General features: G+C 40.7%; 1 protein-coding gene across 3 annotated transcripts in view; it reads right to left on the reverse strand.

Moving 5' to 3' along the window:
• FAM135B (family with sequence similarity 135 member B) overlaps positions 1-16,826 on the reverse strand; it is a 271,697-nt gene that overhangs the window by 230,937 nt on the left and 23,934 nt on the right. Inside the window, exon 1 of one of the 3 annotated variants that reach the window (XM_042036042.1) lies at positions 1,780-1,875. The exons of the other annotated variants lie outside the window; for them this stretch is intronic. The gene's annotated coding sequence lies outside the window, so the exon portion shown is untranslated. Of the gene's footprint in view, positions 1-1,779; positions 1,876-16,826 lie in introns of those variants that run through there. 3 annotated transcript variants of the gene reach the window in all.

The raw sequence follows: 16,826 nt of genomic DNA on the forward strand, positions 1-16,826 counted from the left end.
TGGACTTTTGGGATGTGCCAAAGGTCTCTGCAGCAGGGCACTAGCAATGAGTCTTACCCCATGTTCAGCAGAAGTTATCTGTGTGGGAAAAGACAAGCCCTCTAACATGGTTGTAAGCCCATTAGAAGCAATGTTAAGAGCCATTGGAGGGATGGATAGTTTTTGATGTAAGCCAGAAGGGCTAAATTGTAATTATGGAAGTCCTGCTACATAATTAGACAGAAACATGCCCTTCTCATCACCAAAAAGTACCAAGAGAAATTAATTTCCTTATGAAAGAAAATTAAAATTTAATCTCTTGTCCTGGCTCTTTATTTTTTCATCAGTCCAATTAAATGGAAAAATACATCCCTATTACAAGTATGGCCTGCAAACCAGACTGTCCTTAGGAAGCTGCACAGTACCACGATTGTCCTAAGCCTTCAGGTACTGCAGAGAAACAAAACTGATCAGCAGTGTGGTCTTGCTAAAAAGTAAAAGTTCTTCTTACCACTTGTTAGATAACATGGTTAAACACTCATGCAAATTCTCAGAACTCAAGTTTAAAGCCTAGGTTGTTGAAAGTTGCTAATATACTTTGTGGTGTTGTTGGGGTATTCAGGGCTGAGAGACAATAAATTAACACAGACAACTGGATGTTCTTGGGTATTAAATTTCATCGGGCATAAAAAACAACAATAAAATGTGGGATGAGGAGTAGGGAATGGAAAACTCCCTAAGGAACCTTCTGGACAACATATTTCATCAGCAGATATGAAAATAAAAATGCTGCAGTGAACACAAGGAGGTATCCAAAGTGGAAGCTCACAAAAGCCACAGGATATTGTCTTAAGCAAACCAGGGGAAACACATACCACGGAAATTAAAGCAATCATCTTCCACCTATGGACAGATACAAGCAAAGGATTTAGGAGGTGATGAAGATGGGGGACCAGGATATTCCGAGGCAGGCAAGGAAAGAGCCACCTTCCAGCCATGGGATGATAAACAGGAGAGAAGTCTGACTTTATCTGCTTTCACCAGCACCTCCTGTGGTTGCTTCTCTTCTTTTATCACACCAGAGCCTGAAGTGACAAGCATCATTCTTCATGTTTGCAGTTCCACCATCAGTAAAGATCAAAATCCCTTTCCCTAATGTTGCCCTGAGAAGTTGTGGATGCCCCATCCCTGGAAATGCTCCAGGCTGGATGAGGCTCTGAGCAACTTCTGTGGAAGGTGTCCCTGCCCATGGCAAGGGGTTGGAACAAGATGATCTTTAAGATCCCTTCCAGTCCAAGGCTTTCTATGATTCTAATGTTTTAAACTTCTCGGGTTGTCTGGGTTATTCATTTGCACCTCTGCTTCAGTAAGAATGTTCAATCCCTATATTTACTTTATTATTATTTTCTAGAGAGAAATGCACACAAGTACAAACGCTTGAGACAATATAAACCTACAGTGTTAGGGTTTCAGAAGTGTGTGGCAGAGAAGCAGGTCACGGAAATATCAAAGACAAAAAATTTAAGATATTTTCTAAACAGAAATTTCAAAAGTTCCAAATAAAATTGGTAGAGGATATCATCTTAATTTTTAAATTCCCATTTTAAAATGCAGTTTTCACAGTAACAAAATGCAAATTCGACCTTCTTACAACACTGCCACAATATTTTCCCCATGCTGTTCTTTCCCCATTCTGGCTGCAAAAATATTTATCACTAATTCTGGTTCCCGTAATCTTCTCAAAAAGATTCTGAAATCATGTTAAGAGTGAAGAATTGGAAGGATTTGGATCTTTCTTACAGTAGATAAGCACTTGCAATTTCTGGAGCCGTGCTGTGAGACCACAAAGCCAAGCTTGTCAAAGGTGAGTGAGAGCTGGGTAAGCAAAGATCATCTGCAGCAGAGTGTCTTTGGTGCAGCCAGTCTCCCAGATACACCAATATTGATACATCTGCAATTCGATAAGAAGGAGATTGGTCAGTCTTCCCAGAGCAAATCTTTATGGAATAGCAAAGGAAAAGGAGGAAGGGAAAGGGGAAACTGCTAGAATTCACCTGCCTCTGTTACGAAAAGTTCTCCAGCAGCTGACTCATAAGCATTCAGCCTCGTGGAAACCTGTAAATGCTTTCCTGAAAAATTTTGCAACTGAGAGGACTGATTTTCAAATATCAATCAGAATCAGTTCTTCCAGCAGAGCCAGGACCAGGATCTTTGCCTGGGCTTATCTTTCCTGAGCTAACTCACTCTACACAGACAACCGACTGCCTTTGTCCCAAACATCTTTCTGCATTCTTCCCAAGTCAGTGCTAACACCATTATCACTACAACACAACAGTAGCCAGAGATAAGAAAAACAAAGTGATTGTAAAAATATTCCCGTTACAAAAATGCGATTGTCCTGATCATCTCAGAGACAAAAGCTGCTTTTTCAGAGTAGTGGCAGAGCATTTAACACTACCAACTGCGGAGGAAACTGTTCAGTACAGCTCAGTCCACTGCTAAATTGCAAAATGCGCCCTGTGGCAGCTTTGAACACAATCCATCTGGGAGAGTTCTGCCAGCCAATGCGCATGGGGTATAATAAAAAAGTTATTAAACACTTCTTGAGTTGCATTCTCAACCCTGAGCTTCTTTTAAGGGACTTAATACAGCAACAGTGCCTTGCCTGAAAATACATTCAAAGAATCATCACAGATCTTTCACATAGGTATTTCAGCTACCAGAGGAATGTTATTTGGGAAGGTCATCTTGGCTTTCTGTCTCTAAATGAGATCTTTACACGGAATTCTTGCAACCCCACCACCATCACTTTAAGTTTTAGTTTTTTCTTCTGTAACATGTCTTGTTATAGTCTGGTTCCAACTGCTTTGAAAGAAATAGAAGTATCAAGGTATTTTTATTTTCCTTCTATTGACTGATTAGAAGATCCTTGCCCTGAACCTAGTGAGTGCCCTGAACTCCATGACTTCTACACAATGTTCTGTGAAAGCCAACATTTTTCCTTTCCTTTTGCATGCTCCTCCCAAATCAAATGGCTGTTGATTTAAACAGGAAAAAAACAGTTACTGTAAAAGGCTGTGTTTGATTCTATGAGAATTAGAGGGGATGTTTGGTTTTTACTGTTTTTAATTACAAATCTTGTTTGAAAATATTTAATAATTTCTTTTGTTTTCAGAATCCCTTCCAAAATTTTTTTCTGTAAAAACACACAATCATAAAATACATTTAGAAACAGTTTTTCTCTATGTACTGCTTTATATTAAAAATGTGGCAATACATGTCAACAGCCCTAAAGCTTCTGCTTAGTTAGGGGCAAACTCCCCCTAAAAGTTTGACCTCCTTTGCTTTCTTCATCACTATGGACTTAATAATTTCTCCGCCTGAAACACAGGGTTTAATCTTGCAAGGTCTTGAACTCAAATGCAAACATTCAGGTCCTTACATTTTGTCTGTATGTTGGCAGGTTTGTTTCTCAGGAATTTTGCTATCTGCACATACCTGAAGCTCATCCCCTGCCCCCCTTATCCCTCTCTGACTAGGAACAGCCTTTTCCCTGTCCCTGAGGAATGCAGTCCTGCCATGTTCATTGCCTGCTCGGCATGAGATTTCAAAGGACATTTTCCTGGCCTGCCACAGGCTTATTTTGTGTTTCATTAGCCTGTCCTCCTTTGCCAAAACCAGTCTGAACACTGACCTTTCACCTCACTTTGTGCACTTCCCTCACTTCACCCCTCATTCAGAGCTAGTGAGAATTGCTAATGTTTTCAAATGTTGTTTTCTCATCTTACCATTGAGCTCCTGCCTTCAAGGAAATTTCCAGAAACTTGCAGTGGGCTACCTCATTATTTTCCTTCAAATACCTCCTTTTCTGTCAAGCACTTCACAAGCATTGCATGGTTTAGAAGAAAAAGCATAGGACTTAACGACACCTGAATCCTAAAAACAAGACTTGGAGAATTACAGAAAAATGGACTCTAAAACAAATATGGTGGGAAATTCTTCCATCTGCCCTTTGGAAAGTGTTGGGTTAAATAGGTATGATGAACCTTTACAGCCCCATTGTTCATGGATCATAGGCTTCACATCTTCCCAACTTTTTTCCTTCCTAAGCTACAGAAAACACAAGAGTAATCCACTTGGCCATGACAGTCTTTACTCTAACAAGTCTGTATCACATGGGCTATTGTCACACTTTATACTTTTCCAATTAACCTCGAAGTCTTTCCCTCCAAGGAAAATTTCTATTTTGCAGGACATAGCAAAACACTAGAATTTCTTGATAAATAGAAGTCGTATGGAGTAAGTGAGGTTGGCTCTCTAGAGAATTCCCTTTTAGTCATTTGAAAACAAAAGAGAGGAACTAAAGAGACAAATTTAACCCAGAAATATCTGGAATGATGTTAAAAGCAAAGGACTGTGCAGTAGTATCACACACTATCTTGTTTTAGTACCAAGTATGACCAAACCCTGCCAGTTTCAGGCACATGGGTTCAGTCTAAACTTTAGTAGGCATTCATCAGGAGATCAGGTTTCCATCTCACTGGGAAAACCTAACAAGGCTGTTTCTGGTTAGGCAATAAACCCTGGATGCAGAATCCCAATGCCACACTTTCTCCTCTAAAATAATAAGCAGTGGGGGTTTTTTAACATAACAGCTACTGTTGTAATAAAGCCCTTCTATGTCCAATGAAGCAGAGTAGGACAAATGTTTCTCCCCATGGAATTTTCCAGGATAGCAAAGCTTGTGTTGATTTGCATTCAACACTTCCTACCATTTTACTCAAACACTGAATCAAACAAGGATGGAATTAAATCATGCATTTTCACTTCATCACCCACTGAATATACTTTCACATACAGAATCCTTCCAAGTATATCACTGAGAGCCAGACACCATCTACCCCACACTGAGTCTATGCAATCAAGTCTCCATTGAAAACACAAATATAGAGCTGGCTGAGTGACTGATAGGCAAATTAGTTCCTGGGCTAAGCCCTGCAGGATGGGCTTAGCAAACTGAGAGAGTATTTGATATCTTCTAGAAAACCAAGGAAAAGAAAAATACAGAAAAATACAGAAAACTCTCAATTCAAGAATTACAGTTTCATACTACTCTCAGTAAACACAGATGTCAGAAATAGAAGGTTGCCTTGATGTCTTTGCCAGAGAAGGTGAGAAGCTATATTCATTTTTTTGAAAGACAAAGACTCCAGCTTTTTTTGTTTTTGCACTCTTCATTGTTCTTTCACACAGCTAAGGCATATTCCAAACTCTTTGGCTCACTGAAGGTGTAATGCTCTTAAAAATGTTCCAGAAACCGACCTCCAAGAAACCCAGCCCCACAGCTCTAACCCAACCTTCAGATATATGCTGGTATCATCAGCTCTCATTGAATTAATCCTCAGTACCTTTGGCTTAGCGTAAAGGCTGACAAATCTTTCAGAGCCTGTTCCTGAGAGTGTACTGGATATAGAGCTATGGTTCATACATCACTAGTTTGAAAACTATAAAGAATTGAGCAACACCTCCACCGGATACTTTTTACAAACAGCTACATCATCATTATCAATTCAATGAAGCAAAGCAGATAGGAAAGAGAGTAATTCAAATTTCCTGTGTGATTGGACAACCAGGTGTCAGCACAGTTGATGTATTGGTTTATTCGATATAGTAGACACCGCTGAGGTCAGAAGAGAGCAACATATGATTCACCAGGTTCCTGTAGATTTGAAGTATCACCAATCTTAGCCACTTAACTATCAATGTACTTTCTTCCTTTATATGTAATTGAGGAGAGGAGACAAACTTGCTGATGGCACATCCAACTCCTGCATCCAGATCATTGATAAAAATATTGAACAGGACTGGACCTAGGTTTGAACTCAGAGAAACACACCTCTGGTGTCCAGTCACCAGCCAGATGTAGCCACATTCGCTACAACCCTCTGAGCTCTGCCCTTCAGCCAATTCACCATGAACCCCCTCATCCCACAGCTGGACAACTCACCCACAAGGATGCTATGAGTGACAGTATCAAAAGCCTCACTAGGACCCAAAAACACCTCCTTCCCCTCAACCACTTGGAGGGTGACTGACATAGAAAGGTATCAAATTATTTAAACAGGACTTCCCTTTTCTGAACCCATGTTGACTGTGCCTGATGACTGTATTATTCTTTAAATGCCTTTCAACAGTACTCAGTATCATCTTCTTCATAAATTTTTTACAGGAATTGAGGTTAGAAAAGCACATCTGTAGTTCTCTGGGTCTTTCCTCCTGCCTTTTTGTAGACTGGAATAGCACTGGCAAGTGTCCAGTCAACAGGGACTCTCCAGACTCCCAAGACCTTTTGCAGATGAATGTTATGTCCTGCCATAACATTTGTTAGCTCCCTCGGAACTCTGGGATGAATCCCATCAGGCCCTTGGACTTGTGAACACACAGCTGATACAGTTGGTCCCTTACAATTTCAGTGTCCACAAAGGAAAAGTCGCTGTTACACACTGGTGGTCCTCCAACTTGGGCAACCAGGCAGCTCAGTAAAGAACAGTGACCAAGTGGTATGCAAAGGTTTAATTTTGCCTTTGCTGGTCTCTTGAGCATTTCACAGTCATCCTGTGATGTGACAACAAAAATTCAGGAAGTTTCATCAATTTCAAATGTACAAAAAAACAACCCCAGAGACACACAAACTAACAGCACAGTATGGAAGAGATGGTAAGGCTGGAAAAGGTTCAAAGCAGGTGGAAAACATCTCCATGCAAGTGGAGTAAAACCAGCTTGTATGGATGCTTTTGTTTTGGAGCAGGATCCCAAATGCCAGAGGCTTGAGTTTAGAAATCTGGTGAGAAGCAACAGAAGAATTCTCAAGAGAATAAAAGAGAAGCAACTATTTAAAAAATTCCTGAGAATGCTATAACATCCAAAAATCATTGAAATAAAATGGAGAAGGGTTTTGGAGATGCTGATTTTGTTTCAGCCAATTTGATTACTTGATACTTTTCTTGAAGGCTTACCAAGATAAAAATCTCTTCTACTGGAATCAAGTTCTTCAGTCAAAAAAGCCACGGAGTCAATCAGATTTTACCTTCTCCTCACTCATAATATTTGTTGGGATTTTTTTGTAATGCTCTGTATGTGTCAGAAAAGTTAGAACATTCCCAGTTAAATGTATGTGGGAAATAAGCACAAACTTTGCTAAGGAACTGTCCAATTGGGAAAACTTGACAGAAAGGTATAATTCCATCTGATCCCACAAAAAGTAATCTGCTATTGCCACAATTCCTTATCAATGAAGAAATTTTATCCCGTATTCCTTGGTATCTCTGGCCGTGCAGGACACCAACTGAGAATGGAAAAGACAAAGCTTCACCAACCCTTGCTTTCTTGGCTTGCAGCTGAGTGGTGCTGGAGCCTCTTCTAGACTCTCTCCGAAATGGACAAGATTTGTTTCTTCTTACTCTTTGCCATTTTCTAGAACAACCCAATGGGAAGAGGTAATGGAACATCTCTCTCCTTTCTCACCACCAGCCTGGCCACCATCTGCCCTCTGCTTCCAAGAAACAAAGCAGGGGGGAACACAGCATCAATAGACATTTTGTAATATATCACTTCCTACCCCTTAGGTAAACAGGTCCTGGAAGTTGCCAAAGGTGTTGATTTAAAACACCTACAGCTCTGAAGATTTCTTTTTTCATAAAAATCCCTCCTGGTTTGCAAAAATCCAGACTTTTAGAGATCTTAGTTAGAAGACATGTTGCTTTACTTTGTCTGTGCAAAGAATTGTGGATTTGGGATTTGGGGTTTTGTTTGTTGTATTCTGTGAGGAGTTTGTTTGAGGGCTTGGTTTGGTTTTTGGTTTTTTGGTTTTTTTTGTGGGATAATGTTGAACAGGGGTACTGGGAACTGCAGAGAAAGAGTGATTAATTTTGAGTGCACAAGTCTGCATGGTGTCAAAGTTAGATAAGTCAATTGAAAATAAATGCATTGAGGAGGCGCAGCAACAAATTGTGACTCAGGAAGTCTCTGACAGGGAAAGCAGTAGAACACTGGGAGAGAAACCTCAGGGAGGAACTTCACGAGGATACTCACCCCTTTTTATTCTCCCTTGGATATCCACTTCAAACCCAGCCCAGCAGAACCTTTGATCTTGCACAGCTTGACTATGAGGGTCTAGTGAATGGCTGATACTTCAACACATGGAGTGAAAAAAACAGGGCTGATGCACCTACTGAAGAAAAATTGGTTCTGAACGACCCATTCACAAAAGAGGATGGAACACTGAAGGTGCATTTGAACTTTCTCTTGAGCCAGCTGGTAGTGTAAAAAGGACTTTTGGTATAAAGGGACAGAGCTGTTTTTGCTCTGTGGCATCTTCCCTGATCTGATCCTCTAGGACTTACAGCACTTTTGCCAGTGAGGAGGTAAAGCACCTTTGCTTTGTCAAAGACAAGCAGGTTTTACAGTGCTTGCCGGGTCACTTTAGTGTTATTACAACTGATAGAAAGACATGGACACCTATCCCAGGGTGTGGGTGATGCCCTGAAAACATCCCTAAGGGTCCTTGCTTAGCCTTAAAGGAGTCTCAGCTTTATGTTGAGTCCAGTGTCCCATTCCAATCCATCTACCCACTTGTATCCTCACAGCTTGGCAGGAAACTCTTTGGCACAAATTTATATTTAGTCACTTTTTTTAAAGGAATTCTGTGCCTGGAGGGCTGTCTATCTTGGTAAGTAATACTAATTCATCTCTCTCTCTTTATATGAAATATTTTCCAACCTTAGAGAGGAGTTTCCATAGCAAAACCATCGTCAAAATGAATGACCTCATTATAAAGATCAGTCATAGAATCATAGATTCATTTAGGTTGGAAAAGACCTTTAAGATCATTGAGTCCAACTGTTGACCCAGAACTGCCAAGACCAGCATTAAACCATGTCCCTAAAGTCCTTAAAAATGAACACAGTTCATTTCTATCTATGAAGTAGGACTGATATTCTCTGTTCTGACGCTAGACATTTTTGGGTTTCATAAATGTTGCTTCACGTTTGAGATCTGAATAGGGAACAACCCATCCTCTCTGAGAAATCAACCTCCTAAAGTTGGAGTTTGAACAAGCCCTTGGCAGTGTTTTTAGCTCTAAGTACTTTCTTTTAATATGAACACTTCAATATAATCTCTCTGTTGTTACCTGGCTGAGCTTCAAGAGCAGGGCAGCCACTTAACAAATGAGATATTTCTAAAGAGAAAGAAAGAGGGATCAAGAAATCAGTTATCAGAGACAGCTCTGCATTGCCTTGGGAATTAAAAAACTAATGACCCCATAGCTGGAGCCAAAATACTTTATTGTCTTCTCTTATTATAAATCAGCCAAGCCAAATTCAGTCCAACTAATTATTATGCCAACCACCTACAGCAGAATGTGCCTTATGAAGTTACTGGCAAAAGAAAGTAATCAGTCACTCTTTGGAGCCTCACATCAGAGCTTGGAAATGGACTTTGCAAAGCTTCCTTTACACTATGTCAGATTATGAACCTATAGATCTGGGCTAGCAGGCACATCTGTAGGTCCTGGCCAAAGCCTGCTGTCATCATGGAAGGGTTATGAAGCAGAAGCAGGCTCAGCAGGGAGTGTGAGCTGCAAAATGATGTCAAGAATGCAGACAGTAACAAGCAGAGGAATCAGAAGAATCTTCACTTATACTGCCTCTACAGATTCACCTAAGCCTTCATCCTGAATTGTCCCCTCTTTACCAATGTTTCCAACTTCTGGTATTACTTGACCAGTTTATTCTCAGCCCCCTATTTAGCAATTCTGCAGTGCTGCTGTCATTTTCCATTCAGTGACACATGAACTGAAACCACACTCCATCAATCTTGCATCAGTCAAAAACATATTTGAAATGTTCAATCCCTTCTGAGAAAGCCCAGCTACCTCTGCTTCAGCCTTTCTGAGATGGAATTGCCTACAGAGTTTCTTTGCCATGAAGATCAGACATTGACCCTGTAGGAATGGCATTTAAATAGAAATGCTTATTCCAGTCTCACTGTACACTCCAACCTTTTCTATACAGTGAATTTTTCCATTAAAATTTTTTGCAATCCCATTCAACAGAGATATGTCTATCTGTCAAAATAAGAATCTTCATATCGTTCTAAAAATTGACCTTTTACTCCCACAAAATTTGACAATGACAAATTTTAGTATTTTCCCCCAGGGTCTTAACTTTCCAGTATCATTTTAAAATCATATTTTTAGATGCCAATTGTGGCAGTTCTGTCAAAATGCCTGCAAGAGACAAGGGGAAGACATGCAGAAGAAAAAGTAGACCATTCCTGCTGACATTAACCCTTCAATCAATTTTTGTGAGATCTCTTTGCTATCACAGAGCACTCTCTAGAGAAACACCTCCTGAGGAAGGGGACTTCTGTGGGTTCAGGAAAACTGAGGGGAAAATGTATTTTGTTGTGATCTGCACAGCCATGCAAACGTGACAGTCTGGAGGTTAATGAGCTGCTGTAAAAGTCTCTCAAGACTGTTCTGGCCATGGTGTCCAGAGCTCCAATTTCAGAAAAAAGAACAGTCTCACTCCTACTCTTGACCTCACCAGAGAGATGAGGGTGAGAAGCACCAGTCACTGCTTCCTTTACCCCTTGACTTCCAGGACTGACCCTACAGTTTTCCCTTACCCCATCTGTATTTGCAAGCAATTCCCCTTACACACTCTTGCCCTCCACTTGAGGTTTCAGAGTGACCAAAAGAAAGAAAGAAGCTGTACGTTAATTAAATCCACATCTGCTACAGCAAATATTGCTGCTGCTAGCACTGAAGAGAAATGATGTAAAAGGACCCCGGGCCATAAGAGAGAAATTCACTTGATTTCCTTCCAGTGCTGCTGACTCAGAGCTGCCTCCCCTGTCCTTGATCTCTATTTCTTTGGCTTGCCCTCTTGACCCCATCACTCCAGGGTTTCTGACTAGCTCATTTTCAGCCTAATTCTCTTCTCCTTATTTAATGCCTGTTGTATTCCTGCCTGTCTCCCAGGTACAGCAGGAACATACTATTCACCCCCCATCTTTGAATATATAAGCCCCTCTTCCTACATTCAAACTTTGATGGCATGACCTGTTTCGCATTTTTAATGTCCTCAATGTCCTGTTTCATTGGGTGAGATGTGTTAGTACATAAAAATATGGACTTAAATGTTAACTGTAGTTCTTGGCTTTTAATTGTTAGCACAAGCTTGCTGGGGTGTATTTAGAATGCCAATTAGCAGCTTTTCAGGCAGGTTTAGGATGAGCACTTGCCAGGGACCATTTCCTGAAGGCAGTGTGAGCTGAGGGAAGGAGAGGAGGAGCAACCTCTTGCCATTTGACCTCTGGGCTGGAGATCGATGCCTAACCTGTTTTATTTAGCAATGCAGCAGCACCCTTGCAGTCAGGTTTCTTCTGTTGCCATTGACAATCATATTGATGGGTCCATTTGCTGGTGGATGGGTCTTATTTGCCTGTAGTGACAATTCCTTCAGCTACTGCACTGGGCCACCATTCAGTTGTTTTGTGTTGTTACTCCCGTGTCTTCTTGTACATATCACCACTGGTCATGTCCCTCCAGGATCTGCCCTCCTTTCACCCCTTTATTTAACATGTTTGGGCTTTCCTTTGATGACAAGCAATCACTCAGCATCCATTTCTGCCTCCCAACCTGCCAGTTCCCAAAAGCTGCACTGGCCTTCGCCCAGTTTTGCTGTCACATCTCTATGGGACTATCCAGCAGCCAAATCTAACAAGAAGTACACTTTTCATTCATGACTGGCAGATTAATTTACAGCCTTGTGTGGCAAGATCAGAGAAATCAAATATAATTTTCAGTAGAAATTTCCAACAAGATTGCATAAGAAAATAAATAACCCCATGCCTCCCAACTATTTTTTCCAACCTTCTTTCATTATCAGTTGACATCTCCATCTAAGATGTGTATTGCAGCTCAGACAGGAACTGGGTAAAATAGTTATAGATTGGGATCAAGGGCATTTCTGTGCATGAAATTTAAATTTGTACATTAATGGCCTTTTCCTCCCTAATAATGTCTGTTAATTACTGTTTTTCTTCCACAGCCATGATGGAATATTCTCTGTGTTGCCTTCCAAATGTCTGAGCCATATCTAAATTCTCTGATTATTTTGCAGTATCTGGAAACATGGACCTTCCATGTTAAGCATTTGGCCAGGTGTTCTCCATCACTGCAGCTACTGCAGGCCTTGCTTCTTTCTGGGGTTTTAAACCTCAGCTCAACAGTTTTGGAATAATCATTTAGGTAAGAATCATATCTCCTGCCCAAAGTTTAGTATTTGTCATCCAAACTCTTTATTGACTTATATGGTCTTCCTTTTGCCTGCATCACCTCTATCTTCTTCCCCAAACTTTTGCTCCCGCAGCTCTGAGCCTGCCTATCTTTCTTCACTGTTCCTTCCTGAATCATTCTCATGACATCCCACTGTGTTTTACCACAGGGATGTATTCTGGGAGTGTATACCTATCTATCTTCTTCATTAAAAACACAAGAACACAACACAATAAACATGGTTATCTTGTAAACATAACCTGATTCAATTGAAAATCAAATCCAAACAGTACACATGACAATTTTGAGTCAAAGAAGATCCATGTTTTATTTTAAAATAAATACATGTTTATGTTTTTAAGCAGACACCCTGAAACTCACAGTATTTTGACCTTCAGAGAGGTGTCTCCTCTGCATTAGCAACAAACTCACATAAAGGAATTTTCTAGGACCTTTTAAAATTGAAAACGCAAGTTTTTATTTTTCCTATATTGCTACTTCTATCTCAGAAGCTGCATGACCTAACTTTTCATGTTTTGTGCCCACTGGTTTTCATTCCATATTGTAATGGCAGTTCATATGACACTGAAAGGATATTTTGTGAAGATACAGAATGATTAAGATAAAGCTACTTTCAGGATATTTTGTGAAGATACAGAATGATTAAGATAAAGCTACTTTCTTTATTAATTGCATCAAACTATTTAATGATGCTCACTGTGTTTAGGGACAGAAAGGAAAACAACCTTCTGTTGGTGTTGTTTCAGAAAAGGAGGTATGGTAAGCAATATACAGATTAATACACTCACATAACCTCAGAGGACTTATATATTTTTTATTCTTCTTATCTCTGCTCTTGTCCTTCAAGGAAGTGAAAGTTTCTTCAATGATAAATTCACCATTAAGTTTCCCCATTGCTGTTGCTTAATTATATTCAAACATTAATTAAAGAAGAGGTTAGTTATATTGGCACTAGTAACTGCTGAAGGTATGTTAGCCTTAGTACTGCAGTAATTTCAGTTTCCTGAGTATGCTTCCAACAAAGGGATTCTTCAATCCTAATACATATGTATAAGTCTCATTTTTAGAAAAGGTAAGCAATTATTCTATCAAAATTCAACTGCTTAATCTTTGCAAAGCCTCTGCTCTTCTGCCCACATTTACTTCACCCTAGACATCCTACCTTTGAATCAATATCCACAATAATAGCAACAAAACATGCTTTCTTTACCTGTTTGAGCAGCAACCAGCATCATTATTACAATCATTCTTGGTGCGTACTTAAAAAATTATATGGTGCCATGCAACAATGCTGCTTTAGAGAGCTCAGATAAAATGAGCGTGGATTTATGCATCAAGGTTAGTCTCATTTCTGGGAACAGTGGGAGCTGTTCATGCTAAAACTAAATGTTGCAATACCTTGTAGGACACCACAGGATAGAGCATGGATTAGAGTACACAGTGAACTTCAACTGGAGACACGTCTACACAGACTTCTGTAAAATTTCAACAGAGGAATCACCCTTTGGAAGTGCCAGCAATTCTGGATGCCTGCAGCACATGGCATCACCTGACCAGAGTGGCCTTCTCCTAGGCTTTAAGCCATTCCAGCCATCTCTCAAAAATACAATTATCCTCCAGGTTTTCTACCTAGTTTCAATCTTTGTTGATGACAGTGGTACAGTAACATCTTCAGCAGGGACAACCTGTCAGGCACACACCCACCACTATTCTAATTTGGGTGTCATGAAAAGCTGCATCAAATGCTGTGCCTATTTTAGGTCCCCTCCACCTCTCCAAGATGCATCCGTTCACCATGCCCAAGTTCCTGCTGTGATCCAGTCTTTTAATAGCTGTACAGCACAAGCCAGTGAAGTCTAACACTGTGCTTCTTATCTCCTCCAAATCACTGCTGCTCAGAAAGTACAACTTCCTCATTTACAAGTTGCCTAAAACTTTTTAAAAAATAGATCAATAAATAGGGATCATCAGGTGTCCCTCCTTCCCTGTGAGCAAGCCTTCTCCTCAGACAGCAAATGACCCAGGGACAGGCACAGCCAGCCTGCAGTGCTGCAAAGAGGCTGACACTAATGCAGTTGGATGTTCCCTTTGAGCAAGACTTGGCTGCTGGCATGAGTTCTTCTTTGAGACAGCACCAAGACGACAGCTCTGACAAATGCCTTGAAATTCAGTGCCCGTGGCCCTGCCCTTGCTGTGTTGCAGCCTGTAACAAAGAATGGTGACAGTTCAAATGGCTGGCTGGCAGATACATTCACAATACATGAACATTTTGTTAGAATCCTGCCAAGTGTGTCTCTGGTCTCAGTGGGAACTAACCAACTGCTTCAGCTACATTTGGACGGGACAGCTGCTTCATCAAAATATCCCATCTGTGAATGCTTTTGCAGGGTGCACTACATAGCAATAGCTTTTTTCACCCCTTTCAAAATGTATCTTTCTTGTTAGAAAAGTGTGCTTTAATCTGCATTTGTCCAGTGTTTGACTATCTTACGTCCGGTTCACAGGAAACAAAAAAATCTCAGTTTCACAAAGTCCAGCACAGAGATCATAAACTCTGTTCAACAGTCTTAGGGCAGCTCCACCAAACCCTGGTTCATGCCTACATTCTGCCTCCAGGAGTATGTAGGGATTTCATTAATGGAAGGTCAAATTACCTTGACACATCTAAAGTCCAGCTGCCTCTTTGTACCCAAGCAGAACCCGTGAGGCAGCCCCTGAATTACCCAAAAGGTGAATTATCTCAGAGATAACCTTAGTTTCACAGAAGGTCTCTTTCTGCAGAGAGGCTCCTGCTTTCCTGCAGGGAGCTCCTGACATGGCCTCAGATGTGTGTGATGCCAGACCAGGGCATAAACAGGAAAGTCAGCAAGAACTTCAGTGCTTAAGTGCATCTTCCTCACTCCTTTGGAAAAACAGTGCATTCTGGATGTATTTGAAATCATCAGCTCTCTAATCTGTTATGTAGAAATTCTGCTTCCCATTTTACAGCTCTGGGCCCTCTACTCCTGTTAAGATTTGTTGATTCAGGGCAGCAATGAAAAGGTTTGAATTTTAGCTCAACATGGTAGCTCTAAACATTTTGCCAACTCACCAAACACATTTAAGGCCACAAAATTTGGTTCTAATTCTGACACGCAGAAATAGGATTACAGGTATTAAAACATCTGTTTCCCACTGTGAAAATGGTGTTCCTTGGCTTTGGAGTTCCTGCTTTGGAGCTGATACAGGCTGCTCCCTGGAAGCCAAGAGTCTCACTCTGACAGTGCTGTAGCAACCCTAATGCCAGCCTCCATACCATGGGTATGGAAGGTGTCCCTGCCCATGGCAGGAGGGTTGGAATGACATGATTTTTGAAGTCCCTTCCAGTCCAAACCATTATATGATACTGTGGACCCTGTTCCTCTTTAATTTGTGATAAACTGTGTGTAACTTTCTAGACTAAAATAGCCACAGGAACAGCCAAGAATCAAGGCACTAAGTTGCTGTTCACATCAGGATCCAGTGATCAGAAGTGAAGGTAAATGAAAAAAATATAGAAAAAGAAGATCAGGGTGCAATTGGACCTGCTGTTTTGCCAGGCATTGTATCTGCATGGTTTCTTAACACATTACAGTGAGTCCATTCCCACCTAATACATGTTGAACTGAAAATGCTGAGAGGAAGAGGACAGAGGCACAGATTCAGAGATCAGCCTTCAGCTGCAGACCAGTTCTGTTTGTTTCTTACAGTATATTTTCAAAGAACAAATCAGATGTCATCTTAAGCAATCAATACAGTAACTCCAAGCATAAATCCAAGTCAGCAAAGCAGCAAGGATTTATGCACACAGCTATCAGATCCATAGTATTTACTCCAAGTTTAACACAAAGAGCATTTTAGATTGTTGTCAAGAAGACAGATGGTATAGGAGAAAGGAACAACTTGAAAATTACCTTTTCAACTGGAAACCACTCCTCAACTCTATAAGATCCAATTTCAAAGAGCTCTGAGTGAACAGAAACAGCTCAAATGGATCCCACGGTATTACAGATACAACCCTAAAAGCAGTCTATTAGCAAATCATCAAATTGATTGTGGCAAGAATGGACCATAAAGCAGTGTACACACACAAAATGTTAAAATAAATTAGAGTTCACTGACCTCTTCTGCACCTCCAACAGTAGCAGGTTATAAATCTGTCCATAACCTATTCTTAAATACTGTAATGTAAAATCATATAATTGTAGAATCATAGAATCTTAGAATAGCTTGGGCTGAAAAGGACTTTAAAGAGCATCCAGTTGCAACCCCCTGCCATGCCAGGGACACCTTCCACTAGACCAGTGTCAAAGCTCCATCCAGCCTGGCCTTGAACTTCCAGGGACTGAGCATCCACAGCTTCTCTGGGCAACCTCTTTGAGTGCCTCTCCACCCTTAGAGTAGTATCTACTCTAAACCTACTCTCTTTCAGTTATCCAAAATCTGCTGCAGCCTGGAGAGCTAT

This window comes from Corvus kubaryi, unplaced genomic scaffold (assembly GCF_017639235.1).
Source record: "Corvus kubaryi isolate FWS band 111438036 unplaced genomic scaffold, C.kubaryi_AGA036_p1.0 37385, whole genome shotgun sequence".
In the NCBI taxonomy this organism is placed as follows: domain Eukaryota; kingdom Metazoa; phylum Chordata; class Aves; order Passeriformes; family Corvidae; genus Corvus; species Corvus kubaryi.